This window comes from Pithys albifrons, chromosome 2 (genome assembly GCF_047495875.1).
Source record: "Pithys albifrons albifrons isolate INPA30051 chromosome 2, PitAlb_v1, whole genome shotgun sequence".
Lineage (NCBI taxonomy): Eukaryota > Metazoa > Chordata > Aves > Passeriformes > Thamnophilidae > Pithys > Pithys albifrons.
Window position 1 is genome coordinate 53,499,543 of NC_092459.1, and position 16,764 is coordinate 53,516,306.

The window sequence follows — 16,764 nt, forward strand, 5'->3', positions numbered from 1 at the left end:
GATAGGCACGTCAGGCTTGCTGGGCATATGCAGACAACTCTATGGCATGCATGGGCAGGGCTGGATGCTTGGCTGCATCAGGAAGCATGAAGGAGTGGAGAAAAAGAGAAAGACGGCAACTCTCCTATGCAGCTCTGTAAATTAATGGTGTGCTGTAATTATATCCATCTGCTAAGAAACCCAGCCCTAAAGCATGTGTTTACTATTTACATACATTTTTATAAAAGCCCAATCACCTGTTAACTACAGATTTTGGATAGAAACAACTTGATATTGTATTAAGAGTGTGTGTATACTGTCAGAGTGGAGTGCCCATGTGGGCAAGGTGGCAGCGCATGCTCCTGCTCACACTGCCTGGCATCCAAAATCAAGGCTTATGCACGCACACACCAGCCACACTCCTTGGCTGTGTGGGTATAACTGGGCATTGCCCAAGGGCCTCTGCATTGGGCAACAGTGACACAAAGGCTGTGCAGCACCCAGGCGCCCAGAGCTGAGGAAGTGCTGAATTTCATACCTATGAGTTAATTGGACAAAAACACTCAGGTTAGTTTTTCTTCTTTGAAGTTTTGAACTGCAAGGGGGTTTTGTTTGGGTTATCATTTGGGGGGGGGGGGTGGGAGGGGAAAAAAGAGTCTGTCATACTCTATTGTATTCATTTGTGAAAGATAATTTCAAGGTTTTTACAAGATTCAAGGTGATGTGGAAGTACATCAAGAAATGCCACTTGGTATCCTAGCTGAATGGGTAAGGTTTCAGTAGAACAGTAGACAGTTCAACATGAAACCAAAGCAAATGTTAAACCTTGAAAGCTGTATAAAATGAAATTGTCATTATCCAGTCAGTTTTTATTCTAAACACCTTGGCTCCTTAAGAACTCAATAAAAAATGAAAGTGCTGAACTATTACAGGATTCAGCCTATAACAGTGTAGGACACGTTCAGCACAGACTGCTGGTTATGGCCATTTCTCATGACAGTCATTCATTATATTTAAATGTAACTTAAACATGTGGCAGAAATTTTGGAGACTAATCCTTGGAGAAATGGGCTCAGGACCAAATCTCTACATTAATGATAATCCTTTAGAATAAAATATTGATAAATTATTAAAATAAAATATTTGTTTTAGACCATGAGAATATGTGAGCCTCTCCTTGGCTCTCACCTATTAAAGAAAGGGATGGAATTTAAGTTTCATGAACATTAGTGCAAGTAATTCAATACTATAACAATAGCGAGCCTGTACTATTACAGCTAGTGAAAATTCATGAGGAAAGAGGAGCATGTCCAGACACAGGTTTTATTAAGGATCTGATTCTGCAACACATTTATCCAAGTAAGTTGCTTTTAATCATTTGATAGTTCCAAAGAAATCAATAGCTCTTTTCACAAAGCAGAATGCGTAATATTACATACTTGCAGATGACAAGGGATAACTTTATGTTTATGCTAATCTATAGTACCTGTGGTTTGAAAACTTCTCCAGATTTTTTTGTCATTTCTCAATATGTCACCTTTCTGGTAAACTCTGTAATATCAAACAAAGTCATAGAGAGAAAGATAGCTCAAGACTGAAAACCAACTACTGCTCTCTGACAATACTGTCAGTGGTTCCAGAGTATTGCATTTTAAAATGACAAAAAAGTGTCATGCCATCTACTAATCATTACATATGTTAAAATAATGATTTTACCAGTTTATCAACATTGTCTTAAATAATTTGCTGTGGAAAAAAATAAATACACTACAGCCGATTGATGAAAATAAAATTAGCGTCATGAAACATTATGAATAATATGGCTGTTTAGCTTTCTGTGCCAGTGCTGTGTGGGAACAGACTGGGCAGTGGGGACAACATCTGTCTATACAAATCCTGCCTTTGGCCCAGTGTCATGCTACTGCTCCTCTCAGCCTGGATGGTGGACAGCCTCCATCTGCAGCTTCTTATTCACAGCTGCTGCCCAATGTATTGTCCAAGGCTGTTATTCAGGTTAAACCCAGTTTGGGTTCAGTAAAACCACTGCCTGCATCCCTTCTGTGAAGCATATTGAGAAACTTAAGTGAGAGCTTCAGTCTTAGGTGAACCTATTGATAGAGCCCCTGCTTCCAGCTCTAAGGTGCAAATCCCTTGCAGTTTTCTTGCTTTGGTTGTTTTCTCGTCTGGGATCCTGAACAATGAGTTTCTGGGCAGACCAGCTAACTGGGACCCTGAGCAGGCTGGCTCCTTTCTGACTTTGTTCAGCTTGAAGCCTTCCCCTCACTGTGCCTCACATACAGAAATCCTGAGATATTTCTTAGAAAACTCAGTCCTTTTCTTATCCAGGCCTGTAGGCAGCTCTAGTAGTGACCTCGACACAAGCTCAATTGGTTCGAGCATGGTGTTAATGATGCCAAGGTTGTGGGTTCAATCCCTGTATGGTCTGCTCACTTGAGTTGGACTTAATGATCCTTGTGGGCCTCTCCCAACCCAGAAAAATCTGTGATTCTGTGAATAGTTTTCACTTCCAGTCTTTCCGATTAGGGTCATACTTCTTCCACAATGCTATTTTTAAACATCAGTAAATTTTTCTTTTGGTTTTGTAAAAACAAGAAAAAAAGAAGCTAGAAAAAAGTGTTTGGGTGGTTTGTTTTTTTTCCTTTTTTGTAGATTAAGATGCTAGGTTGGTAGCATCCTTTATTATCGTCCTTATGGAGGACATGTTGTCAACTTCACCCAGCCAGGAATTTTCAGTAGTAACTTGTTTGTATAAAAATTTAATAAATGTATTAAACAGTAGTCTTTACTGCTCCTCTGTCTTGCTCTTATCAGTTAGTATGCTCCAGGCATCACAGAACACATGAATATTAAAGAACAATTGTTAGCATTTTGATGTTTTGTCAGCACTTTGTGTCAAAACATCTTCCTACTTGGATGCTGCGTGGTGACACTGTGTCAAAACAGAATATCATCACATTGTGCTAAAATGCTGCAGTGTGATGACATTTAGATCTACATGCTCCAAGAGCTATTTGTACCACAAAGTTAAACCTTTCTTAAACTGGTGGTGGCACCTGGCTGGAGAGCAAATCTGTGAGATAAAATTGTAGCATATAAACCATATATAAGAAAGGCAGAAAAGATGTTTTAGCAGACAGCAAGAGCTGGTACAAAAATTCAGGAGACAAGATTTTTAGCACTGCATAATAGGTATTAAAATATCTATAATTAATTGAAACCTGGGATAAAATCACCTGTTTCGGCATAATGTCTGATTATCAATAGTGATTATGCCCTGAATAGACCCACTGACTTCTTGAAAAGCTCAGTTTAGAAGTGTAATTTTTATTAAAATCAACTTTTTAAAGGGAAAGCAAATTCATGAGATTCCTTTATTTCTATTTCTTTTGTTTTTACTATCTTATATTTCCCTCAAATAATTGAAACAAACTGAAAAATTGAAACAATGCCGCAAGTGTTTTAAGGTTATCATTAGAGGAGAGTAGGATATCAAAATCTGGAAAACAAAACTTCGGAATGAAAAACCTGAGAGACTTCAGGCTCCAAAGGTGTATTTTGAATTAAGAAATTATGAGCTTCTAGTTGTTGTTGAAAATGAAAGACAAATATTGTAAGAGGTATTATGAAAAAAACAAATTAAAATATTCTAAGAACATTTGAGAGTCTAGAAATATTTTCCAGTTCTTTAAAATCTTTTTGTGTCCTCTTATATTTTAGCAAAAATACTTGAGAAGTTCTGACTGATAGAAAAAAAAGGGATACAGATCTATCCTTTCATCAGGAGCTTAGTATTTTATAATTTTATCTTTCATGGAATTACTGATCATCCCAGGCCATGAATTCAGCAAATGAGTAGGTCAGCAGTCTTAAAGTCTTCTGTTGGGATCAAGGTTGTGTGAGTTCCATATGTCTAGGATTCTAATGTTTGTAAAGAAACTCCTCCAAGCATTTGCCAGACCAAAGTGACAATAACAAATCCATTAACTTCCAGTGCTGCACTTCCAGCTCCTAGTGAATTCAGGACTGGGCCCCCTTTTCTTCCCACAAAGAATTTTGCTGAAACAACAAAGAAGTTTTGAGATTTGGTAATCAACATATGTCATTTCATTTCAACATGATTTTTGTGCATCCATTTCAAAAGCAGCCTGGATGTTCAGCCAATGATGCAGCTGGCCCTATTCCAACCTAAACAGCATGGTCTCTTCAGCTTTACCATTCTTGCAGATTTGGAGGCAATGTGCAATCAGGTGTGTGGGACCATATTACATATTGGTAAATTTCTTCCCATGGAAACTGAAGATATAGTCATAGGACATTATAATTATTTTCAATGTGGTTAAATTTAAAGAATGAATTAATCCCCAGTGTAGTTCTATTGATTTGAACAGAGTTATACAGTAACTAATGTGGTCTCAAAGAATTACATCCATAAACATACTAAGTTACAGAGTTGTTTTTTCTGCATATTAAATCTTACCCTAATTTCTGCTCTCAGCTCACATTTTTCTTTGAAACTACCCTATCAGGGCTAAATTAATTACTGCTAAAGAAATACCTCTGTAAATAATTCAAAAGGTCTAGCTTTATAATTAGAGCCGTGTTCCTGTAACAGGAGGGTATTTAACCCACATCCCACAAAATTGCCATCCTTTATTTACATGAGAAGTACTCAATGGCTGCACCTAAATAGCAGGGCTTTACAGCAGTGTGATTGTCAGTTTGGCAGAAGAGAAGGAGGACGGGATGGACACATCCATGGTCACATGGAGAAACTCCAAATTTTGATCTGGGATGCACTCCTGGTTCCTACAGTACAAACATAGCCAAACATAACAAGACTTGCCCTCCCACCTGTTTGAGACCACTGCTCAACAGGAATGCCTTATTTGTTTTTTAATCTTCATGAAAGTCTCAGCTATTGGTCAGCTTTGGTCTGCAGAAGTTATTTTTGTAAGAAATGTTTGGAAATTTGGGCTGTTCTCTTAAGCACCTGACATCCTAGTTAATTATGGTATAAATATAGACTGCTGTTGAGGAAAGACAAGTTCTGGAGCACTTAACCTTTGGCAATCTACTAATGCACAAATCCTGGGTACTGTGAAAAAAATTCCATCCTTAGGATGCCCACCAATCTTTTCGTTCATGGAATTATTATACTGTTTTCTAAGACAGGTTTCGTTGGGTCCACTGTTTTAGCTTGAAAAAAATTTCCCTCTTCAAGCACCTCTCCAAGCAGAAAATGAAACCTCCTGTGAGAAATCACCTGGCAGGGCATTACTGGAAACTGAGGATATCCAAGAGTTCTTGGACACATCTTTGTGTGAGCAAGGATTTATTTGCTGCTGTCTCATTTGAGGACCAGCAGGGAAGACTCCAAACATTTCCTTCATGGGTTGTTACCATGCCTTTCAAATTTCTTCTCCTCCACATGCATATCCAGTGTCTCTTCAAACTAACATGAATATAATCTGATAAAGCTTCAAACAGAAAGAAAGAATATCAGAGAAATATTAGTTAGAGGTGATGGTAGAAGGAGAGAAAAAAAGAAATAAAAAGAAAGACTAAGGATCAAAGATCTATATGAGAAAAACTATATAACAGTATTCCCAGTGATTTTTAGGGATAGGATGCAGCACACTATTGGGTAACATATAAATGACAAAATGTAGATAACATTTTAAATTCCCATAACTCAAATAAAGTTATTAAGAAGTTGATTACTTACTTGCAAGTTTTGGAGACCCTCAAATTATCCTATTTAGGGATGGAGAGTTTTTAGTGGGTTATTTTATATGCTGTATGTTTTCACATCAGTCAGTACTGAGTTACCTGTCCCTTGTGTCTTCAGACATAGTCAAGGAAAACATAAACTAAGCACATGCCCATAGCCACCCTATCTCATTGTGAAAGTTTGTAAACTAACCAATGCATTGGGGCTTTTTTCTGCACACATCATTTTTTTTCTGTGGGGGAAGCTGGGGAACAAAATATGCAACTTCTCACTTTCCTCTAAGATTTGAAGATCTCTTTTTATGCATTTGTAAAGCTGTGGAAGGAGTTTATTTACTTGTTAAGTACATGGTTTACAGGAGGCCTGTGAACTGGATCAGACAATTCACTACTGGCCATTCTCAGAGATCCTCCATTTTGTGTTCTGGGGAGCCATACAGGGACTGAAGGAGAAGAGAATGGCATTATATGAAGCAGATGATGTCCAAGAGGTCTTTGACATGTCGTCATGTGAGTACTTGCCCTGGCATGTGCCACCATATTCCCAAGGGGAAACTGAGGCTGTTTTGTGAAGCAGAAGCCTTGGCTGTACCAACAGTGAGGCCTATAGTGGCACTTAAACCTAAGCATCTGGCAAACAAAATTAACATACTGGACCCTCAGTGCTGTCTTTGCAAGGTTAGGTCGTGGTGAAATGACTGACACAGTGAGGTTCCCGGTTTGCTGTCTTCCTTGGCAATATAGTGAATTCTGGTCCTTGCACATTTTGGTACACTTGGACTGACCTTACATCTCCTTTTTGCAGACATGTTCCTGAAGGATACCATTTACAGTCTTCTTATAGTCAAGAACTTAAAAAAATGTAGAAGCACATCACCTGCAGAAGCAGAGAACACAGTTTATAAATTATGAGCACCAGTAAAAGTGATCAGGGAAGTGAATTGATAAAAATAAAGTAATTTTTTCTGGGTTTCATCTCCTCTAATCTCAGCTATCAGAAAATGGGGTACTGCAGTGACATTAGTTGTCTGGATTATTCACTTCTCCACTGGACATTTTGTTGTTCTCTGTATGCACAGAGTGTGCATGTTTCTGCATGTCTGCACACACAAGGGAACCCCAACACACAGATATCTGATATCAGTGTGCTGCAGCCCTAACAAGTCCTGCTGCTCTAATTTTCTGCTGAAGTTTTTTGCCAGGTTTCACCTCAGAGATGGACAGTAGAATATTTCAGTTTTTTCCTCAGGTTTGTCATTGCTACTTTTCCCCATTGTCTAAGAAATATGTTGTTACCAGATAACTATCAGTTTGGGTGTGGTTTTTTGTTGTTTGCTGGTGTGTGTGTGGGGGGGGGGGGGGTGGGGGGAGGGGGGAAGTACCTCAATTAAGTCTTTACTACACTCTTCCACTGAGGTTGCTATGATCTGCAATTTGTCAAATCATTTATTCCTCTGCTGTATGCAAAATGAAGTACAAGATCTCCAGAAAGGGCAGACTCCTCCCAGACAACATTTCTGCTGAAGGGCTTAGTATTCAGAAGGTGGACCATATTGTGGCTCTAGTGAACAACAGGTTATATAATCACTGAAATTTACATTCCTACTTCTTCTTTTTCCCCAGCATTTAGGGAATATTTGACAAATTGTTATAAGGGAGGAGGTATTTTTAAATCACATGCATTTTTAACAATTTAGAATATTTTAATCTCAGCTACTGACCTTGCCAGAACACTGATCAGAACACACCAGAGCATTAGTAAAATATAAATGCAGAGATGAATTTTGCAACGTGAGATCATCCATAATGCTAAATTTCCCACCGCTAGCACAAACATGCAAATTCAAGCAGATAAATGCATGCTTACATTTTTGCATATTATACGTGTTTTCATATTTTTTAAATAACAACATGGGGGAAAATTTCAGGGAAGAAAGAAGAAGCTAGTCTGGATAAATCATTAAGGTATAACTCACAGACTGTGGATTAGGAGGTATCTTCTACCAAAATGAATGGTACTTCAACAGCTGAAACAGTTTTCTGCTGATTTGAGGTAGAGCAAGAAAGCAGTGGCAGAGGGTACTCATTTGAATAATGCCCTAAATCAGTCCCATATGTTGACCCTGTGACCAATCCTTGCTGGCAAAAAAATCAAAACAGATCAGTGGTATTTTTCAAATGGCTTCCAAGTAAGAGTCTGCATTCACCTAGGACAGGACACACACACACACACATACACAGAGCACTTTGCACCTGCATAAATAAGACATTGTCCTTTACTGATAGGAAGGAAAAAATCCTCTGTTTTGATTCATGCATAGAAAAATAATTGTGTATAGAATAAATACAGCTTGACCAAAGTATTAGACATGGTTGTACAGATACGCTTCTATTTTTCTACCTTGAACAAATAGAGCATTATATATGTCTGTAATATTATCCCATGTGTGCTTTGGATGAAATTGAGAAAGACTGGCATTTAGCCACCACCTTTGCTGAATGCTCATTTCCCACCTAAATTGAACTAAAACAGATTGAAGTTCAATGTGTAATGACTGAACAGAAACTGAGCAAGCCTCAACACAGGTTACTGATTCATAGATGTTTCTATGTATAAAGATGGTGCCAGTTCAAGGCTCCTCAGGCACCACAGCAAGAACTGTTTCTCTTTGCCAAGGCAAAGACCAAGGAAACTTCTGTTAGGGAAAATAAAGTGAGATATGGAGAAAAGACCAGTGTGGTGAAGAACCAGGAATGACTCTTCCAGAGCTGAGCTAGCTGCTTCTGGTTCATAGGGAGACCATGGTTGATGGAAGCAGAGGATGCGACTGCCAGAAGAGGCTGCCACCACACGATCTGCTGCTCCTCTTCCAGCAGCAGCTGCTAACTTGCCTGTAAGGCACCTGTTGTGGCTAAAGTAGGTTTGGCTACAGATTATCTTTTCTGGAGTCCATAGGCAAACCTGAGCTTCTGCCTGCATTTTGAGGCATTTTCTTGCAGCTACAGTCAAAGATTATAACACAATGAAACCATCATACTAACTGCAGGACATACAACTAGAGAAGAGTAGGGGTTGCTCTTGCTATAAGCACCCAATAATCTAGAAGCAGCGGCCACAGATGAATACAATATATATCTGGGAAGGTGATAAGGGGACAACAAAATAGTTGTGGTCAATATAACAACTAGAGGCTTTTGTAGTCCACTGCCGGCACCACCACAAAGGTAAGTTGAAGGAGTATACTGTTGTTTTGTGGAGACTATATCAGTAATTAAGACAGTGGACATGCTTGTACTTTTTACTTGTGCTAAAAATAACTCTAGGAATTTGTAGGCTGACGTAGCTGTAGAAATAGTCATTAGTCTACAAAGAGTTTCTCTAGATGGCAACTGAAAGCAAGAATGAAAACATGAACCTCAGTGTGAAGGAAATTCTTTGTCTCTTCACTTGAGAGTGAGGCCTCCTGAAAATACAGCTGGGCTAATTTTATCTATAGGGATTACATCTGGTTTGCTTCCCAATCAAAAGTCTGCATTCTCTCTATTGAGGATATGGATATTTCACATCACCTTCACAAGTGCTCTAGAACACTTTCCAATTTAGCACTGCTCCAACGTAAGGGACATAAATACAGTATTTTGAGTTGTAAAAGCTAATTACATCAGAACTATTGCTTTCAGAATTTTTCTTTACATTCATAGAGATTAGGTGTGTGTGTTGGTTTGAATACTTTGGCAAAATGCCAAGTATAAAGAAAAGGACAAAGCTCCTTCTCCCCCTGCTGAAAAAAGGGAGAAAAAAACCTGGAAACTTAAAATTTGAACTTAACTAGTTATATATTTACACAAAAAAAGGAAAATTAAAAGTAGACTACAATATAGCACACATCCACAAAAGTTAGAAATAACAAACAATAACTCTCCACTCCCCATCGAACACAAATCCCACTATTCTAGCTACAAATCACCCAAGAGAACTCAATCCCCTGAAGGCCAGACCCAAGCAGAAAGAAAACTAAGAATAAACATTTTACTTTTCCAAGATACTATAGCAGCAAGTGGTGGTGGGGCCTGGTCCAAGAAAACAACACAGTATGTCCTTCCCAGATGAAAAGCCATGAAGGAACTGAACTAAGCCACTCCTACACCTGCTTTTATACTTGAGATGACATCAGAATATGATATGGAATCCCACTGGCCAGTAGCAGTCAGAGCTGTCAGCCTGACCCAGCTCGAATCAGCTGATAATCTGAGAACTACTCTGAAACTAAAGCCTAAATTTAGGCCTACACCTACTTAAACGCAGGACGGTGTGACTGCTCATGATTTTGGCAGTGAAAATTGTCTTTTGTGATCTGAGTGCATCTATAAACTTCACCCTTTCCTGCTGAAGCTTTCAGCAGTCTCCTAATAAGCCTATGCTTAGTTTTGTATTTGCAAACCTAGTAACTCTTTCATGCCCCACACCTATGCCATTCTGTGTGCTGTGTTACTTTGTTCCAGTGAGACTTCACAAATTTTAAAATTACTATTTGAAAAATACTGCTGTTAAGGTTTTCCAATAACACTTCAAACTATAATAAGGGTTTCCCTTGGAATTCCCTAGGCAGAGAAATGTGTGGTGCACACACAGACAATCTGATGTGCCCAGGCTGCATCAGGCCAGTCATTCTTGCCCTCTACCCATAACTACAGTGAATCTGTCGTGGTCAGCTCTGCCCAGGTGTTTCTTCTGAGCCTGTGTGATAAACCTGACACATCCAGCCTGCACTGGACCTGTTGCAAGTTTCCACTGTATGCAGGAAGCCCAGCTGTTCAGATCTTTTTTATGCCCAGCAGCACTGTCTAATTTTGTCAGGGATGGCAATTTTTGTCCAACATTGTCATTATTTTCTTTCTGAATAAAATTCAGGCTATAGGAAGAGGATGTGTCTATAGAAAGACAGATCTGGGTGTAACTTCACAATGGCATATTGATCTGGCTTTGGTTCCTCTCTGGGAATGTACTGCTTCCCAGGGGCTGATTGCTGGGGTCACCAAGATCAGAGCTTGTGCTTCAGCTAATGGGTGTGATAAACCAATGGACAGCCATCCTGAATAAATAGCTGCCCATATGCTGTATAGTACTATAAATATTTTATTAAAGAAACGCTCCTCTATGTAACTTAAACAAGGTCAAATGCCTGCTGGATACACCTGTCTCCTTCACTGAGAGCAGAAGTGGCCAACACCAGTAATTTAGAGTAGATGGATAACTGTGAAGTGCCTAAAAACTTTAATTCCTTCATTATTTCCTAAGAAAGTGGGTCATACACGTTCAGTCCCCCTCTCCATTTGTTTATATGTGCATTTGTCATTCCTCCTGCCACCTATTGGTTAACTCCAAGCAAATTTGACAGAAGAACAGAAAATTCAAACAAACCTACATTTCTACAAACTTTGTGGAGTCAGTGGCTTGGTAATGGAGGTGAGCCCAGTTCAAGGACTGAAAAAAAAAACCTGCAGTGTAAGAGTAGCAATTATTTACTTGGTTTGGTCTGCCATCTGGCTAGTCAGAACACATGCATGGACTGGCCAGTCAGCATTGGAGCTGATACAACTCATACTTCAGCTTCTCTAACCAAAATCCAGTAGACAGAGAGGCATGGGAAAATAGGTGGCATGGAAAAACCCAGCATATATTGCAGAAATCTGAAGTCATAGGTAATCTCAGGCTACTATGGTGAAAGTGCACAAAAAGACATACCTAATAATCCATATGGCCTTATTAATGGTTCAACACAGAGCAGCTTGCACATGAATACTGTGCACTTTAATACTGTGATGCATAAAAGTCATGTTCAAAGTATATATACATTTTTATGTATTATGCAAATAATAGACATTCATACTCTTTATAAACATATACACCATATATACATGAGTACACAATGTGTTATAGCGTCTATCATGCATTATCTAAATTACAATGTAGTAACACACTACATAGCATATACTGTACTATGCCACCATAATACCTTATTTTATACATACATAATACATATATGTATCTATATCTATCTATCTTTCAATAAAATAGCGACCTATGATATTGTTCTCTTTTCTTCGAATAAAATTCGTAAACCTGTTTCCTAGAGTTCAAATCAATGGAAGAGGAGGAGAGGAATGAAGGTTTCAAAAATATTTTTCCTTTTTTACAGGTAATGGAGTCAATAGCTGATGAAAAAGTAAAGAGAATGTGAGGAAAAGAAGAAAAACATACCTATCTCAACAACAGGTATGGATTGAAGATGTTTGTAATGATCTCGAAATGCAGGCGAGGCAGTGATTCTAAACAAGGTGTTTGGGTGCTTCTATAACTTTGTCCAGCTTCCCTCAGATGGAAGGCAATGATGCTTGTGACCTCAGAAGAAAGCAGAAACAAGCCAGGACTTAGTGCTCTGGAAAAATTTAGCCTTCAGATGACTTTTACTCAGGTGCCGAGGGCCAGCATAGCTCCCTCAAAGCTAGGCATGGGATATACACTGGCAGCTGCTGGAAGCACAGCAGAAAGCAGAGAGAAACTGTTAGAAATGAAATTCTGCTTCTGGGCATGATGGAATAAATTTGTCTCCTGGTGCTAAAGATTTTCTTTCTGCTGGAATGTCTGCTCTGTAGGATGAAAGATGCTTCCCTATGGCTACACTGCAGAGGTAACATAAAGCTCTGTGTACTCAAATAACTGTGCTCTCCTAGGTGAAGCAGCTCTTTAATGTTACCCTTTGGGTTTCCTCCACTGCAATGTGAGTCAGGTCAGGTCTGGCTGGTTATCAGCTGCTGACCGTGAAGGAAGGGTGGAGAGGGTTTGTTAGAGTCTCAGCCCGATGCCTGTGGCATGTCTGTCCAGGAAAGAAGCCAGGAAGCATTTGAAGGAAACTATTGAGTTTGGTACTTGCTGGGTGGTCCAATAAGTCTGACATTTTTCCTACACCTTATTTCCACTATAACTGAGTGGAGATTTTTCTTTCAGTATAATAATTTTGTTTTCTAACTTAAGAAATGTTACAAAGGTTCTTACTTGTTTTTCTCTTTTTTTCTCATTTTTTTTCCTGCCACTCTCTGTCTCAGAGTTTCAGGAAGAGGAAAACGAAGGAACTGCTGATGAAACATTTTTTATGTGATTGTCTGATTTTTGAGTTTTCTTGGAACGGTGATAAAAGCCACCAAATTTCCCAGACAACTGGGAAGAAAACAACAGGTAAGTGGAAGGATTTCTTTGTCCATTTCTCTTAGTGTGTTTGTGTTGTCTGATGAATTATCTGGACCAGGGTTTGTGTTTTTAAATTATCATGCCATTATGATAAATTAAGGTTTCTTATGGCTATTCAGTGAGGTGAGATATTTAACTGGTTTATTTAATGAGTAAATAATAGCCATTTAAAATATGATCAACCACTTGGCTGATGTGGGTTGCCAGTCCTAACCTGCAACCTTTCTTTCTCTGCAGAGGAATGTAGGCATCTTCACCAGGTGTTTTCCAGCAACACATTCAGGCTTTGACAAAACTCTTCTCCTCTACAGCTCTCACTCCATTTTGTTGCTTCATTGTCTATGGGTTGATTGCAGCTGCAATCTTTTCTTTATTCCTTTTTTTTTTCCCCTAGAAAAAAGTTACACATAGCCATTTCACCCATGTTATAAACCTCATAAGAATACAAGTCTGCTTGCTTGGAGATGTTTTTTGGCTTGAGTTATGGTGAGAGGAGTTGGAGGTCATAGCAAATGCTTCTGGCTTCCTAAATTAACACCTTGTGACACCCCTCTGATTTTTAAGATTTCAGTAAGATTAATTTGAAGGAGGTACATTTCATGAGACTCTTTTAGTGAAGTCACTCAGGTGACTGATATTTTTTCCTTTCCGAACAAGAGCCAGCTTTTTCTTTTTCTTTGAGAGTAAAGACATATTATAGCTGCACCCATCAACTGCCTCTGTTGATGTCCAACAGAAGGCAGGGTTAACAACATCTGGAGTATTATTCATTACTAAGTAATCTGTGAGCTTGTTTCCATTTATCCTTGAGTCAGGAGGTCTGACAAAAGCAAAAGGTCATAGCCCAGCCAGCCTGTTTTGCAACACTGAATGTAAAGTGCACTGTACTAGATTCAGATAAGGTGCCATTACTCATTTATCTGTACTGTGTGAAGTTTGACTCTGAGAAGCAATATAAAAAGTGATATTTATGTTGCATGAAACAACAGACTATTTCTGCTCACAGGAGCAAGGGTCGGTTTGATCACAGCCAGAACCTGCTGAGGTATCTGCTGTGAGAAATATCCAGTGCAGGGATCAACCACAGAGTCGAACTCTGGATTTCATAGCATATGCACCCTGGAGGCCTCCAAAGGATTGGAAGGCTTTTATATATGATGTACTTCTGTGCCTCTACACTGATGCTGCATGTGTGTGCTGCTACACTGACATAGCTTCCACGGTGCAGTGACTCCCTAAAGAGCTGCAATGTAGTGCTTGCTCAGACATTATTCCTTGCTGGGAGCCAGAGTGCCGTAGCAATGTTGTTGCAGTGACACAGCAGTGCAACTGCTTCAGTGTGAGTCCAGAGCTTGCTTCCCTGTTCCACAGAACAATTAGGGTAGTTTTGTAGCATTAGGGAGGACCAGGGCAAAATTTCCTTTGACTTCAATAGGATAAGTTATTTGTCCCTAAGTCACTAAAATGAAAATCAGAAATACAATTTCAAAGGAGTAAAGAGGCACCCTTCTAAGAGTAAACATCACTTCTTAAAGCCAGATAACTTGCCAGATTCATTAGTTTAATGTAATTTATTTTGATTAATGAACAAAAAAGATTTTTATCTCAGCAAACAGAGAAGTAAACTATAAACTCCACCACATAAAGGGTTCCACAGGTCCCACTCATCACTCTGGAAGATGTTAACCACTACAGCTTACTTGTTCTTTCCCACCACTCTTCTGCTGCTCTCACAGGTCATTTGGGCCTCCAAAAGTTTTTCACATGGCAAAACCTGTGTTAGACAATAGCAGTAACACCAACATCTCCACCTGGCACCTCTTTCTTTGCTCTACATGCCTCAGTATCCGAAACAACAGAAAACAGGCATCAGAATGCACCAAAGAGTTCAGTGTCCACGTCATGAAAAGAAAAAGTAAAACTAACAAATGCAAACAAACACAAACTCTGGCCTACTGCTTGTTTGTGTATGACATGAGATCAATTAAAAGTGTAATAAAATATGCTGCAATTGTCAATACCCTTTTCTGATCACAACCATAGCTGAATAGAACATTTGGGAAAAGCAATTATCTGGTGTTTTTTAGTGTTTTGTTTGGGGTGGTTTTTGTTTGGTTGGTTTGTTTTTTTGGGGGGTTTGATGTTTGGGTTTCTTTGTTTGTGGTTTTTATTACTTTTTCCCCCAAAAAATCAATAACATAATTAAATCATATTGGGAAAAAGTGCATTATGACTTTGCTATAGCAGTAAAAAGTTCACATCAGGAGTCAAGTGTGTTAACACAGTGAGAAAAACATGTCTCTCCCAGTTTTGCTGACATTTTGTAAGACAAATCCACAGGTAGACAATTTTCACTGTCTCTTCTCCCCCAGCATAACAAAGAGTACAGACCCAAGGGTTGCAGTTGCACTCTTATGTTACTGCCCTAGTTGGGCCTGTTTGAGTATATGTGAAGCTTGCTTGCTTTCTCAATGCCAGCTCTCACTTTTCTCCAGGCTTGGCAAAATTGAAGCCTGCAATATCTTTACCTGGGGCTGATCCAAGGCCTGGGGATCCCCTCCCTGCCATCATCTGGCTCCCAGCAGGCTTCTGGCCACTAACAGATCAGCTGGGCTCCCAGGAGTTATGCCAGTGGTTTCAGTGGTAGAGGCTGCCAGCTTGGGCACACAGTCTTCTCACAGAAATATCTTTGGCACTTGTTTTGAGAACTAGTGTTCAGATATCTTCTATATCAAAGGTGCTGCCAATCATACAGCTAAAGTAGACCTATCACTTCTACAGTACTTTGTAACATTAGATTTTAAAGTAGTTGACCAAGGATGCAAGCAAAGTCACAGCAGATGTACAATGGAAAGGATGCATGGCATCAGCATGCTCTGAGGTGATGCCAGGCAAATGCTGTTAGGTCTGAGGCCACAAACATCTCCTCCAGCATTGCTGCTGCTCAAGGAGAGTGCCAGTGTGAAGATTGTGAAAAGGTGAACAATAAGATGGGTCCTGATTTGCATCTCTAGGGATCAGCAATGAAAATAATGCATCATTTTAATGGGTTTTTTAAGCAACACAAAAGCATGGCAGGGGCCATGACTCCTGCTTCTAGATTGCCAAGACAGCACTCATTTTTCTAGACAGCACCTATGACACTGTGTCTAGAGTTCTAATAGAAAAATTCTTTCATGTGAACATTATTGCTTTTGAAGGGAAATTCAAAACACAAATATCAAAATCGGATGATTTTTTAATAAAGTAGGACCTTCATCCTGACAGATATTATATTGTAGTGTGCACAAAGTTCAACTTTAAGATGTCCATCACATAATATAGGCTCTATCTTTACAGTGCTGTAGGCATTAAAATGAAATTAGATGAGAAGCATCTTCATTTAGCACTGTGCAATGCTCTGTTTCTGATAACAAGTCCTGGTGTAGGCATAATTTAAATAGCAAAATATTAAGACAGATTCTCTTTTGTGAAATCCCTTTGGCAAACAGAGCACTGCTAATGTCAACAACACTGATTTTGACTCCAGAAACCAAAGGAAGAACCTGCTCTAGGCAGTCCTGATGGTCTTTCATTTGTCATCCTGAGGCTGAAGAATTTGATTTTTACAAGAAGGCTCACCAAAGAGACTTGGTACCTTCCTCTACTGCTTCAGGATCTGAAATCCCTGCAATGCAGATCCCTAGTTACCATCTGTAGGCCAAAAAAGTCAACATTGCCATTTACTTTAATCATCAAATATTTATTTCATGTTTGAAGGACTCTTGTGAAGGACAAAGGAGGAT

The 16,764-nt window shown here is 39.2% G+C and overlaps 1 long non-coding RNA gene across 1 annotated transcript; it reads left to right on the top strand.

The window, feature by feature from the left end:
• The first annotated feature begins 460 nt into the window (after positions 1–460).
• Positions 461–12,949, top strand: LOC139668349 (uncharacterized). Its single transcript, XR_011697037.1, has 3 exons — positions 461–546; positions 11,931–12,007; positions 12,838–12,949. It is a non-coding gene; the product is annotated as an uncharacterized lncRNA (long non-coding RNA).
• Positions 12,950–16,764: the final 3,815 nt, after the last annotated feature.